This window comes from Corythoichthys intestinalis, chromosome 7 (genome assembly GCF_030265065.1).
Source record: "Corythoichthys intestinalis isolate RoL2023-P3 chromosome 7, ASM3026506v1, whole genome shotgun sequence".
NCBI lineage: Eukaryota > Metazoa > Chordata > Actinopteri > Syngnathiformes > Syngnathidae > Corythoichthys > Corythoichthys intestinalis.
This window is the reverse complement of record NC_080401.1, coordinates 37,511,984-37,526,077: the sequence shown is the minus strand read 5'-3', so window position 1 is coordinate 37,526,077 and position 14,094 is coordinate 37,511,984. Positions and strand designations below refer to the sequence as shown.

Sequence of the window (14,094 nt, the reverse complement as noted above, 5' to 3'; positions counted from 1 at the left end):
TAAACTCCCAAATGACGATGCTTGACGTCCATATAATTTGCGGAATCAATTTCGTCCCCGATACCAAACAGGTTCGCATCAACGTAAAGAAATGATAATTAGGTGCTGTTACAGCAATGACACAAACGGTTAGCATGCGTTCGCTAGCATTAGCACATCGTTCAAACAACCACACAACTGGCTTTAAGTGTCTGATCGTGGGTGGAAAACACACAACAACAACAGAAAAGATGATACACACAGGCGTTGCCTCTGTAGAGATATTTTACAAGCATAAACAATGAACATAGGTTCGCAGCCGTGTTTCTCTCTCGCTAACTCTCCACTCACTCAAGCTGCGCAGCTGTCCGTCTTCTTCTGGCATGTGAGCGGTCTTCTTCATATAAACAAGTGCGAGTGCACCCTCACGTGGGCGTGAAAGCGCCACAAACTAAAAGCATGCATTTAAATATAAAAAAGTCAATAATACAATTGAACGCACATTGCCAAAGGCAGAACGCGAACGTGGCCATAGCCATTAAGAGTTATTCAGATAACTATAGCATAAAGAACATGCTAACAACTTTACCAAACCATCAGTGTCACTCCAAAACACCAAAAGAACATGTGAAATGATATCATAATGTGTTAATAATTTCACACAAAAGTCGCTCCTGAGTATAAGTCGCACCCCAGCCAAATTATGAAAAAAACTGTGACTTATAGTCGAAAAACTACGGTATTTAGTTACGCTCCTCTTACTTGAGTAAACTTTTTGGTTATGCTACCCACCTCTGCTACCAATCCCAAACTCTAATTACATCCAAACAGACAAACACATCATCAGCAGAAGGAGTCACTGTCACTTCCAGCACATTGAAAGACGTTAGTGCAGAGTGTATCAGGAGCCTAAACTAATAAGACTAAAGATTGTGTTCTGTTTCACCAAGCCATGGGCTGTGTTGTTTAAAAAATGAGTCAATTTGCAGTTTTCACATTTGATTCCGACTACTATTATTGCTCATTCCCACTAATGATGGCATGAAACGCGTCTCGGCGTGAGCAACAGACAACAGATTGTCGCCCCTAAGCAAGAACAGTGTGATTTGAGAATGCTGGAAATGTCGCACCGGAACGATGAAAACTCCCAGGAGTGCCGTATGACAACTTCCTGAATGGGAAGCAGAGCTTATTAGGCCAATTTGTGTCACCTGCTCACCAACACTGGCACAAAGAACCTCCTAAGTGGAATTTGATTCTGTTGAAATAATCTGGCAAAGTGGTAGGAATTCTGAATCGTCACCATGTCAGGTGAGAAACCTGTTTAAATGAATAATTTATGTTTTATGTATTTAGGTTTACCTGATTTTGTGATGTTGTTGAATAATGATTGCAAAACACAATGTAGCCCAGATTGTAAAAAATTTCAAACCACCATGCATCCATTTCCTCAGCAGTAGAAGATGGAAGCCATTTGAAAAAAATATATAGTCAGCACAACAAAGGCATAAAGTATATTTAGTGCAAACTCATTTGCCAAAGCACTTAAGTAGATCATAAATCTTCTTTATAGGGGGCTCTGTTAGTGCAAAGTCACCGCTTGGGCCTTAAGTAGCCAATGTGAGATGTAATCCAAAGCCAGCATCCACCCTGCTTGTGTTGTCCCCCAACAGAAAAATATTCTTTCAGTTTATGATGACATTTTCTCCCTCGTGTGTTTGCTTTTGGCGTGCGCCTCCGTGTCAAGCGCACTGGTGCTATTTGTCGCTTGGACGCTGATGGCTGTGATAATGGTGGCAGTGACAGTGAGAGGGTGCTGTTGTTGGCTGGTGGAGGCAGCAGACCCCCCTTCATTCCCCCTCCTGTTTGCTCAGGGAGACGCACAGCAAACCCCCCACAGTCACAGCCAAATACTGGCACTGCCTAGAGCGCATGGTGGTTGCTTGTTCGTTTGAATGTGCATCTGGAAGGGATGTGAGGGCATGCAAACTTAGTAGTATTTTGCTTTACTGTTTTAAGGCAAGGCAAAGCAAGGCAAATTTATGTATATAGCACAATTCAACACAAGGCAATTCAAAGTGCTTTACATCACATGAAGATCATAAAAATCACATTAAAATCAATAGAACGTAAAAACAAAGACAATCGAAATAGGAAGTAAAATTATACATAAAAATCACATTTAATCACGAATAGAATAAAAGAAATATAATAAATAAATAAAATAATAAATACTAATACTACTGCTAATAACTGAATTCAGCAATGGAGATAAGCACAAGAGGAATAGAAAGCAAATAGATTGAAATATATAGACAGTTATGGATATGCAGTGTGAAACAAAAGTGTTTTTAGCCCTGATTTAAAGGAACTAACAGTTTGATTATACTTTAGACCATCAAGTAACTTGTTCCAGAGGTGATGAGCATAGTCCTTAGGGGTCTAGATGTTTCACAGGAATCTAGCAAATCAAGCATGTATTTTGTCCAAGGCCATTAAGTGTTTTGTAGATGAGCAGTAGAATTTTATAGTCTATCTTTTGACTCACTGGAAGCCAGTGTAACAATTTCAAAACCGGTGTAATGTGGTCCAGTTTCCTTGTATTTGTGAGGACTCTGGCTGCAGCATTCTGTACTAGCTGCAGCCTCCTGACTGATTTTTTTATCAAGCCCTGTAAATATACCGTTGTAGTAGTCCAATCTGCTGAAAATGAATGCATGCATAAGTTTTTCCATGTCTTGTTGAGTCAGAACCCCCTTAATTCTGGTTATATTTTTTAGGTGGTAATAAGCGGATTTAGTGACTGACCTTAGATGGCTACCAAATTTTAGGTCTGAGTCAATAATTACGCCAAGGTTTCTGACTTGATTTTTAGCTGTAAGTGACATTGATCTAAGTTGCCTGCTTATCTTTGACCTTTCCTTTTTTGGCCCAAAAATGATCACCTCTGTCTTCTCCACATTTAACTGGAGAAAATTCTGGCACATCCATTCAGTGATTTGATGAATGCATTTACTCAGGAAGACTAAGGGACTATAATCATGTGGGGACACAGAAATGTAGAGTTGTGTTTGTCATCTGCATAGGTGTGATAGGAGATGTCATACTGTTCCATAAGCTAGGGGAAGCATACAGATGTTAAATAAGAGTGGTCCAAGAATTGACCCTTGAGGGAATCCACACGTGAATTTGGTTCGTTCTGACTGATGGTTTTCGATTGACACAAAGAAATCCCTATCATGTAAATAATGTGTGAACCACTGAAGAATAGTGTCAGTAAGCCCTACCCACTGTTCCAATTTGCTGAGTAGTATGTTGTGATCAACCGTGTCACTCAAAATGTCACTCAGTATAGTTCAAATATTCTCGAAGCATCTGTTTAGAATGGAATAACACCACTCGGAGGATTTGAAAGATTACGTGGTTGTAGTTCAACCTCTAATCACTGACGGTGTTTTGATCTTCTTAAAATGACGGACAATAGATACACATAAATACATACATATGTTTTGCATTACAGTGGAAAGAATAGTGATTCATACATTGAAAAAATGCAGAATTTCAATTCCTGTTATACTGTAGTTGAGAAAAACAAAGATAACTCAAAATGAAGGTAATGTCTGTTGTTTGTGCGGGCAAGCATTTTATCATCTATTCTCACCAATCAAAGATTCCCATCCGAGATTCCCCGGCCTATGCTCATGATGTCATTAATACCCATTGTCGCATGCACCTATGCTTGGGTCTGTTTTTGTGTGTGTGGGTCAAACGTCACAAAATTGCTGTGCTTGTATGCAGTGTAATATTTTGCATTTAAATATTATTTTCTTCTCTTTCAGAGGCCTAGGCAATTCACCCTTTGTATACCTAAACAATTGAGCAACCTTCTTAGTACATTTGCATTACATTTGTTGCCTGTCCTTTTATGATAACAAACTACATCGGTACCGTGACCAACAAGCTCAATTCATTCCATGATCCAACTTCAATTTAATCTTGAAGCAGATGACATTACTTTGTTCAAATAAATAGATGCCTTTAATCTGTTTAAAAATAGACCCACAAAAACATTTTTGTTCCGTGTTTTTAATTTATCGATTATCATTGATAGCGATCCTTTCACCGAAGAAAAACAAAGTTGTTTGATGAAATTTAATCACCTTATTCAATTAAGCAAAAACATGATTTAAACAGAATATAAATGCATAGACTTCATTATATATTGACGGGGGGTGGGGCCGATTTTTAGGGCGTCTATTTTCGTCAAAGCTGACCGAGTGGAAACGCAGACAACGAGCTTTTTACGTTGAAAATTCTTGTGAATAAATGCTTAAAACCCATGAATTCTTTATAGATATGGACGTAAATCAGTCTCGATTCTTTGTTAAAAGCAAAAGAACTGGGCAGTTAGAAATTTATTTTACGTAAATATGTTGAATGTGCTGCTACACTTTAAACCACTGTGCTGCCGCCTTATCACCACAAAGAGCTTTTTACGTTGAAAATTCTTGTGAATAAATGCTTACATCCCTGAATTCTTTATAGATATGAACGTAAAACAGTGTCATTTCTTGTTTAATAGCAAAAAACCAGGCAGTTAGCATTTATTTTAAGTATATTGCGAATTATAATGCCAATGCCGTAGCAGTTAATTTCTCCCATTGATTTTTTTTTCACGTTTCAAAATGCATGCATGGTACGAAAAATATAATAATTACCTTGAAACCTCAAACAAATCACTCTTAAGACAATCCTTCCTATTTGTATGCGGTAAAGCTTTCGTAATTTGTCCAACATAAATCCGGCGTTGGATCGCTGCATGTGTTTGAGAATAACTGTGACCGACTTCGACCGACTGAAGCGGAGTGTGGGACGGCCTCCTACTATAAGGCGTGGCGCAGTGTTTGGGGAATATGTCCCGTCAATACTTTTATGAAGCTTATGATAAATGTTAAATGAAATTATTACATTGCACATACACATTTTGTGCACCTTTTCTTATTCAGTAACAAAAACTGTTTTTGCCGTCTGACATTAAAGTGGTCCACAATGAAAAACTGCCCGAGACTGGTCACTATTAAGTAGACTTCTTAAGATGGTAAACATGTACTCGGTAAATCAACTGCTGCTGCAATCTGTGTTGTCTACTATTTACTGTTTTACTATGTTCAAATGACCTGTGAACGAGGTCATCAAACAACCAAGCTGATCTTGGCCAAAGAGTTTTGCCCAAAACTGTATGTCAGTGCATGTGCTGCCATTTTTTTGTCTTCCATAGTGCACATGTGTTGTTGTGCACACGCAAGCAAGCGTCGGTAAAAGCCAAATACTGCAAGTGTGTGTGAGTGGGTGATTTCAGCTCGGCGAGTCCGCCACCCAACCATCTGTCACCACGGGGCCACCGTGTTCTGAAGCCAATCATCTCTTTCCAACAGCTTCTAGCGTCCTCGCTCTATTTTCCAGCAATGCTCTGCCACGCCAACACCACACGCACACATACACACACACCCGTACAATGGCAATGTCTGCCACATGCTGCTATCAGCAGACGCACTGACTCACACTCGCAAACTTAACTATTGCACAAAGGCCACCCCTTGGACCTGGCTGTTGGCAAAAGTGTGTCAGTTCCAAGTTGCAGCTTGTTTGGAAGTTCACAGCGACTCAGATGAACAAGTGTGGTCGTAAAGCTTAAGAGCAGTCCGATGTAACACGTGGGCAGCTTTCAAACGATTGCCTGTGTCTTCTTTTGACTTCTTTCACTGAACAAGCTTTAATGTCTTGTGGTTATTAAAAGATAAATGTTATTATGAATTACAAAAATTTGATATTAAAACCCCTCTTGATGATTTCGTTTTTATACAATTTGTAAAATTAGTTTAACTAGTAGGTCGCCATTGTTGACGAAGTCACAGGGCAGTGACGTCACTGGATAACGCTGCCGGGGCTTCCAGAGTATGACTGTAACGGCTTAAATATGTCATCTGTTGAGCCCTTTCAATTTGAACCCAAGAGGAACATTAATGAGCATGACAGCACTGTCGATATTTCACAAAACAAGCAGCAAAAGCAAAATGAACAGGAAAGACTGGATGAGATGAGCTGAGAGTAGGACAAAACCGGTGTTCTGCCAAAATGTGGTACACCGGTGAAACGTCCTCCAAGAGGCAAATTAGACAGCCAAAGTACTACCAAGCGCTTTCAGCTTGTTTTGTTTAGATTCATACAGACAGAACATACTAAAGATGCCTTAAGAAAATACTTAAACGTAGTAATATCAAATAAATGTAGTTTAAATACGCTACGTGACTAATATGGTCAACAGATCAACAATCTGCTTTAAAGCTACCACAAGAAAACACAATGCTTAAAAGTATGACAGGGAAACATATGCAAAAAGTATTTTTGAGGCGATGAAAAGGTAATAAAATGACTCAATAAAAACACAAATAGTTAGTAGTCGCTTTTAACCGATATGCGCATGTGTTGGACGTCTCGCCGCGTAGGAAGGAATTGCAGAACACCGGTAGTCTTCGTCTTGTGACAGTGACAAACTACGTCATTACCCCGAGCGTCCATTGCGTGCATAAAACATGACGCCCTCCGTAGGTCATAACATGTACAAAATATTATAGGTTTTAAATCAATGGCATAATTTATGTGTTTCTAATAACATATTTTAGTAGAAGAGACAATTGTGACTTATTAAAGCCTACAAGTCTTAAAGTCTGAGGATCAAAACAATCTACAATGTTGAACTTCTATCACTGCTCGGTTAAGTCGATGATGCGCCACGGCATCTAGCTGTGACCAAGAGGAAGCAGCTCTCGGGTTATTGTTCCCTTTATAGAATATTTTAAATACAATGAAATTTTGAAAATTATATTTCTCATGGAAATGACCTAATATCAATAGGAAGAAACCCAGAAATACCCCAAAAATCAACAGAAAGTGACACAAACATGCCCCAGATCAACAAAGTTACCTAGAAATGCCCCAGAATCAATAGGAAATTTCTCAGTGCTGACCTATAATCAACGAGAAGTGACCCAGAAATGCCCCAAAATCAAAGGTGGATAGTAACGTGTTACATTTACTCAGTTGCATTTCCTTGAGTAATTTTTTGAGAAAAATGTACTTCTTAGCGTAGTTTAACCACTCAATACTTTTTACTTGAATAGGTTTGTGAAGAAACACTACTCTTTTACCCCACTACTTTGGGCTGCATTAGAGTCGTTATATTTTTCATCTTTATTTTACATATTGACTTTATTTTTGCAAGAGATGCCGACAGTGGCCATTTCAGTTTCACCAATGAGACATAACAATAACCACATGACTCCATTATACCAATCAGAGGTAACATTTTTTTCTCCACTAGAGGGCACTCATGCTGTTGGACGGGTGATGTTTCATGCATTTGTTCTGGTCTGAAATTTGATGATTTTTGTGTCATCTTTTGGCTCAATATGGCCATCTAATATGTTGTAGTACAGTTATAATAAAAACAGTTCATATAAATGTAGTTGTGCTGAGGAAAAAACAAACCTTTATTTTTTTAATCTGACTTTGTAAGCAGTTACTCACAATATTGCTCATTACTTGAGTATTTCTTTCAAAAAATACATTTTTGCTTGTACTTGAGGAAATTTTGGAATTTTTACTTTTACTTGAGTAATATTATTTTGAATTAACGCTACTCTTACTTGATTACATATTTTGGCTACTCTACCGTCTGTCCCTCTGTCTAAAATCAAAAAAGATGTGACCTGAAATTGAACTTGAATTAATAAAAAATGACCCAAGAATACACCTACATCAATAGGAAATGACTTGTAAATGCACCAAAATCACAAAATGTCGTGTAATGTGACACTGCGATTGTCAGGAACGACCAAAAAAAATTGTCGTCTGGGTCAGGCATTGCTGTGATTGTGGTTTGCAAACCTGAATTGAACAGATAAGCTGAGCAAACGTCAAAGTCAAGTATCTTTTGGTTGCTGTGGAATAACTTCAGTTGGAGAATGTGAAAAGATTTGTGCATTTGTGCACGTGTGACTTTTGGCCTTTAATTTTGCATTGACTTCTGATGTCATATTTTTTTCCACTTTGAAAAACCACTGGTTTTAAATAATGCAGCCCTTTCACCTCCTAGTATGAGATCATATAGAAGACCTTGCTTTGAAGGATTCCAAACACGCTGATGTGAACAGTCTCGTGTGAGCTGCCTGTCATCTCATGAATAGTTCAATCTTCTCCTGAAAAATAGATCTCGCCTTGCCTGTCACGGAATCTTATTCACGCACCAGATATACATAGGTAGTGAGTAAGCGTTTGGCTTGCCAGTAGCACTGGCGAGATCTCTACCTGTGTGCTTCTCATCGATTCATTGTCTTATCCTTTACAGAGTAGGATGGAGGATTAGTTGGCTAAAGTTACAAACAAAAAGGCCTGACTCTGCACTTTAATACATGTAATTTGATAGTGTAATGAGGTTTCTTTGAGAAGTAGTGACTAGTTCCCTGTAATCTTCTGGAAAGTTAGGCAGAAAGGAAACTCCTTGAAACTGAGATCTTTGGATGGACAGACTAGATTTTATTGATCACTCGTTGGTGCCAATAAAGCTTCTTCAGCTATATACTGTTCGTGCTTATGCAGTTTTAAAGACTTTAACATGAGTGTTTTATTGGGTACTAAAGAACAGAAGAACAGTTTCTCAGTCTGAAATTAAGGCTGTCAATTTCTTCCTGTGGCCTATACTACGAACTGAGTTCAACCTCCCCAGAAGTAATCCAGTTTACCAGCGGGTAACCAGAGTTGACAAAACCTGGTTGTCTAGTTTGTGGTCAGTCGGTGCTACGACGCTGATTATGAGGTTGATTAGTCGAACCTGTGTCAACCCAGTCAGAGTTACTGCGCGTTCACATAAAAGGGGGCAGAGACCAGAGTCAAACACTACTTGTGACGTTGGCACGGGCACCTTACTTCACGGAGGAGGAATGCGCGATGATCATGCGGAGTTATGAGGAATTAAAATCCACCCTCACCGTGAAATCGAACACCATTTCAGCGAGTAGAGCGCGACGGGTCTGTTGACAGCGAATTTACAGATCGTGTGATTTGTGAATGCGTCAATATGCCAGTTTACTTATGTCCATGCAAAGAAATAAAGCCTGCTGTCAGGACAATAAAATAAGATTTGGTACGTTAACAGTAAGAAATAATTTATCGCGCATCACCACATGAAGCAGGATAATTGTATGTTTAGTCCCATTGACTGTATGAATACGTATGTCCTTTTTTTTTTTTTATGTCCTTAGTTTGGGCCTAAAAAATCAAGCCCGACCCGACCCGAGCCCGATCAATTAACTTGATTTCCAGGCCCGAGCCCGAGCCAACCACCCCCCCCTCCAAAATTTTATGTTACCTTTGTGAGGACTCAGAAGAAGGAAATGCGGGGATGCCATGCGTTGTTGCGTGAATTAAAGCCCGTCTTTTGTAATGAATTTTCACAGTTAAACAAGACTGTAAGATGAGTATTCAATAAACATTTATATCTTTTATATTTGTGCGTCTGTCCTATCAGTGGATTTGACATTTAATTTAATCTCTTCGAGTTGGCAGAAAAAAACGCAAGTTTTCTCAATGTTTAAATGGTCTACATATTTCTATGATTATTATTAACTCATTTACACAACGAAATAACGCTGGAAAAGTCCGTTAAATATATTTCTTGTATATGAGAGCAAAGCTCCGCATTCGTTTACATCCAGCAATTTCAACGATCAATTTGAAGCGTTTCCATACCCCACTTCGAATCCCACGGCATACAGTGTTCTTACGCAGATATTCAGCATCACCATTGGAATGCCTATATTGTCCCTGGCGAAAGAGCGCACGGAGAGGCACACAATCTGCCCGTTTGTGAGGGCCTGACTTCGGCGGGTTACATTATAGTGACGTCCGCCTCGATCACTTGGCACAGGTAAAGAATTCCCTCAGCTGAAAATCTACATCTTTCATGGAGAACATCTTCCGGGTACGCCAGCGGATTCTGGCGGTCTCCAAAAACCCGTGCACTCCGAAGAGAGCCCCTCACAATCCGCGCGCCAATGTCGTATGGGTCGTCCAGGTACGCTGTCATTGTCAGGAGGACACGTCCGCGGAGGAGTGCTGTTTAATTATAGCGTGGTTAATTAGAATTCTGGGGTTAAGCAAGATCTAACTCTGAGACGACCAGGTTTGGCGTGTGGCGTGTGTTGCCATGGCAACACTTCTCGGTTCCAACATATCCACCTTTCGTAGTCTCGCTTAGCTGCGAACTTAGGTCGCACGTGATGAAGTTACTCTCGAAGTTACCCTGCTAAGCCAGAAAACTGGCTTCGTAGTATAGGCCACTGGTCTACATAGGAAAACAACAACAACAAAAACAACAACAGAACCCGGAAATTTCGGAAAACACAAGTCTTGCCTAAATCCATTTTGACCTAATCCTCTAATCCTAATTGTAAAGGATGGTCTACAAAAAATATACTTGTCCCACATGTGGTTTTAGATACACATTTAGTGTGAATAGTTGGGGTGTAACAATTAATCGATCTATATATCAATTGGTTAAAAAGAGATTGAATCAAAATCAGTCAAAATGCAAAACAATACAGTTTGTAATATCTTTAAAACGTGCTGTTTTGTGTGTTTATTTTCTTTATTCAAATGTAAAAATTTTCAGTGACAAAATTGTCAACAACATCAAAATTGTTTTGTATGTTTTTTGTTTTGTTTTGTTTTGTTTTTTTTGCTTCAGGTAAAATGGACCTGATTGTGTGGAAAAGTGCATATATTATCATATAAACTCTTTCTGGGACAAATGACTATTTTTGGTCTTGTAATAATAACAATCCCATAAAGACCTGTGGCCTATACTGCGAACTGAGTTTAACCTCCCCAAAAGTAATCCAGTTTACCAGCGGGTAACCAGAGTTGACAAAACCTGGTTGTCTAGTTTGTGGTCAGTCGGTGCTACAACGCTGATTATGAGGTTGATTAGTCGAACCTGTGTCAACCCAGTCAGAGTTACTGCGCGTTCACATAAAAGGGGGCGGAGACCAGAGTCAAACACTACTTGTGACGTTGGCACGGGCACCTTACTTCACGGAGAAGGAATGCGCGATGATCATGCGGAGTTATGAGGAATTAAAATCCACCCTCACCGCGAAATCGAACACCGTTTCGGCGAGTAGAGCGCGACGGGTCTGTTGACAGCGAATTTACAGATCGTGTGATTTGTGAATGCGTCAATATGCCAGTTTACTTATGTCAATGCAAAGAAATGAAGCCTGCTGTCAGGACAATAAAATAAGATTTGGTACGTTACCAGTAAGAAATAATTTATCGCGCATCACCATATGAAGCAGGATAATTGTATGTTTAGTCCCATTGGCTGTATGAATACGTATGTCCTTTTTTTTCCCCTTAGTTTGGGCCTAAAAAATCAAGCCCGACCCGACCCGAGCCCATCAATTAACTTGATCTGCAGGCCCGAGCCCGACCCCCCCCCTCCAAAATTTTATGTTATCTTTGTGGGGACTCAGGAGAAGAAGGAAATGCGCGGATGCCATGCGTTGTTGCGTGAATTAAAGCCCGTCTTTTGTAACGAATTTTCACAGTTAAACAAGACTGTAAGATGAGTATTCAATAAACATTTATATCTTTTATATTTGTGCGTCTGTCCTATCAGTGGATTTGACATTTAATAATCTCTTCGAGTTGGCAGAAAAAAACGCAAGTTTTCTCAATGTTTAAATAGTCTGCACATTTCTATGATTATTATTAACTCATTTACACAACGAAATAACAAGGCTCCGCATTCGTTTACATTCAGCAATTTCAACGATCAATTTGAAGCGTTTCCATACCCCACTTCGAATCGCACGGCATACAGTGTTCTTACGCAGATATTCAGCATCACCATTGGAATGCATATATTGTCCCTGGCGAAAGAGCGCACGGAGAGGCACACAATCTGCCCGTTTTTGAGGGCCTGACTTCGGCGGGTTACATTATAGTGACGTCCGCCTCGATCACTTGGCACAGGTAAAGAATTCCCTCAGCTGAAAATCTATATCTTTCATGGAGAACATCTTCCGGGTACGCCAGCGGATTCTGGCGGTCTCCAAAAACCCGTGCACTCCGAAGAGAGCCCCTCACAATCCGCGCGCCAATGTCGTATGGGTCGTCCAGGTACGCTGTCATTGTCAGGAGGACACGTCCGCGGAGGAGTGCTGTTTAATTATAGCGTGGTTAATTAGAATTCTGGGGTTAAGCAAGATCTAACTCTGAGACGACCAGGTTTGGCGTGTGGCGTGTGTTGCCATGGCAACACTTCTTGGTTCCAACATATCCACCTTTCGTAGTCTCGCTTAGCTGCGAACTTAGGTCGCACGTGATGAAGTTACTCTCGAAGTTACCCTGCTAAGCCAGAAAACTGGCTTCGTAGTATAGGCCACTGGCATCCACATCTGTGGACATCATATTTTGGGTAATCTAGGCCACAGTTTTGTTACTTGGTACACAAGTGTGGCCTACATCAGCTGTCCCGAACATTTTTGTGTAATATCGGCCTTTTTTTTTTTTTTTTCACGGACCGGCAATGTGTGGCAGAAAATTACAGTGAATATAAATAACATGACAAGGCTAAAAACAAACATCAAGTGCAGGGAAAATGTAACTCATCATAAGCTGAATCAACCTTTTTTAACAGTGGCCTCTCCTAAAACTTGACGGCAAATATCCTTGGTCATAGGCATAATGAGTTCTTCTCCAATCGTAAAAGGTTTCTTGGCTTTAGCGATATGGTTCGCCACGAGGTATGATGCTCTCAGTGCATTCGCTTATGTTGCCTCGTTTGCTAGCTTTTAGCCACATATTATGCAGAATGGATTTGGTTGTGGGCTCCTCTTCTGGCTCAGCAGGTGGCCTTTTCCCCGTAGAAACGCTGTCCAAAGACATCGACGCACAAAGCCAACAACAGCTAACGTTACTGTTTACAGTGACTGACGCTGGGCTGCTATAGGTGTGCAAACACCCCAGTAATGGAGACCAACCACTAGAGAGCGGCTTACTCAAATCTACTCAGATTTGTCAAAAGAGTAGACAGGCATATTGGTGTGTCAAGAGCATTGTTAACAACGGTGTTAGAATATAGCAGCGTTACTAACGGTGTTATTTTCTTCAGTAGAGAGTAATCTAATTAATTACTTTTCTCATCTTGGCAAGGCTGTTACCATTGCTGAGGCGGGAAAGGCGTGGGTTACTATGCGTTCCGATGTTGGTTGACTGACGCGGGAAAAGTCTGAAAAAGACGGACTCACGGAGACGAGAGAGCAGAGCAGGAGTGGGGAGGAGGCAAGGGAGTGTGACGCCATTGCAAACGCGATGCTACTATGCTAGGTGGCTCCAATAATACCCGACTGTAGCCGATAGCCTACAAACTACGCCCACATGATGCTTTGGTAGATATCTCATATTGAACTAGATGCAAATGACAGACACGGAGGCATTAGCAACATGTATGATAAAGAACTAGATGCGTTAGTAAACAGCCGCCATCTTAAAGCAGTAAACCTTTCATTAAGGCTCTGTTGTCGAGAACCCTCTTAGCGAACCTAAGCCACTTTTTATCTAAAATGCTTCTAAATCGGCAAAACTTAAATCTTTAAATGATGAAATTGTTTTAAAACTTACACATGTCGAAAATAGACAGAAGGGAACTAATGCAATAACGGGAGCAATTTTAATAACTTTAACGGTTGATTCACAACATTAAATGACTTCCACGCATAGCAAAGATCTAGTGATCGCAATATCCGCAATACCCCTGTGTCTAGTTAAGTTTAGGGTAAAGAATTGGGCTAAGGCCAATTGTCCCAAAAACCCTTTAAACTTCACATTGTGTGACCTGTTTATGAAAATTATCACCAGTTACTTTGCCAAGTAACTAATTACTCTTACATTCAGGAAACTGAGTTACTAATGCAATTACTTTTTGGGAGAAGTAATTTGTAACTGTAATTATTCACTTTTTAAAAGTAAGATTAACAACAGTGGTCAAGGGGA

At 40.1% G+C, this 14,094-nt stretch overlaps 1 long non-coding RNA gene across 1 annotated transcript in view; it reads left to right on the top strand.

The window, feature by feature from the left end:
• The first annotated feature begins 1,212 nt into the window (after positions 1-1,212).
• LOC130919357 (uncharacterized) overlaps positions 1,213-14,094 on the top strand; it is a 36,131-nt gene continuing 23,249 nt past the window's right edge. Inside the window, exon 1 of the long non-coding RNA XR_009063947.1 lies at positions 1,213-1,290. This is a non-coding gene — a long non-coding RNA (uncharacterized LOC130919357). The remainder of the gene's footprint in view (positions 1,291-14,094) is intronic.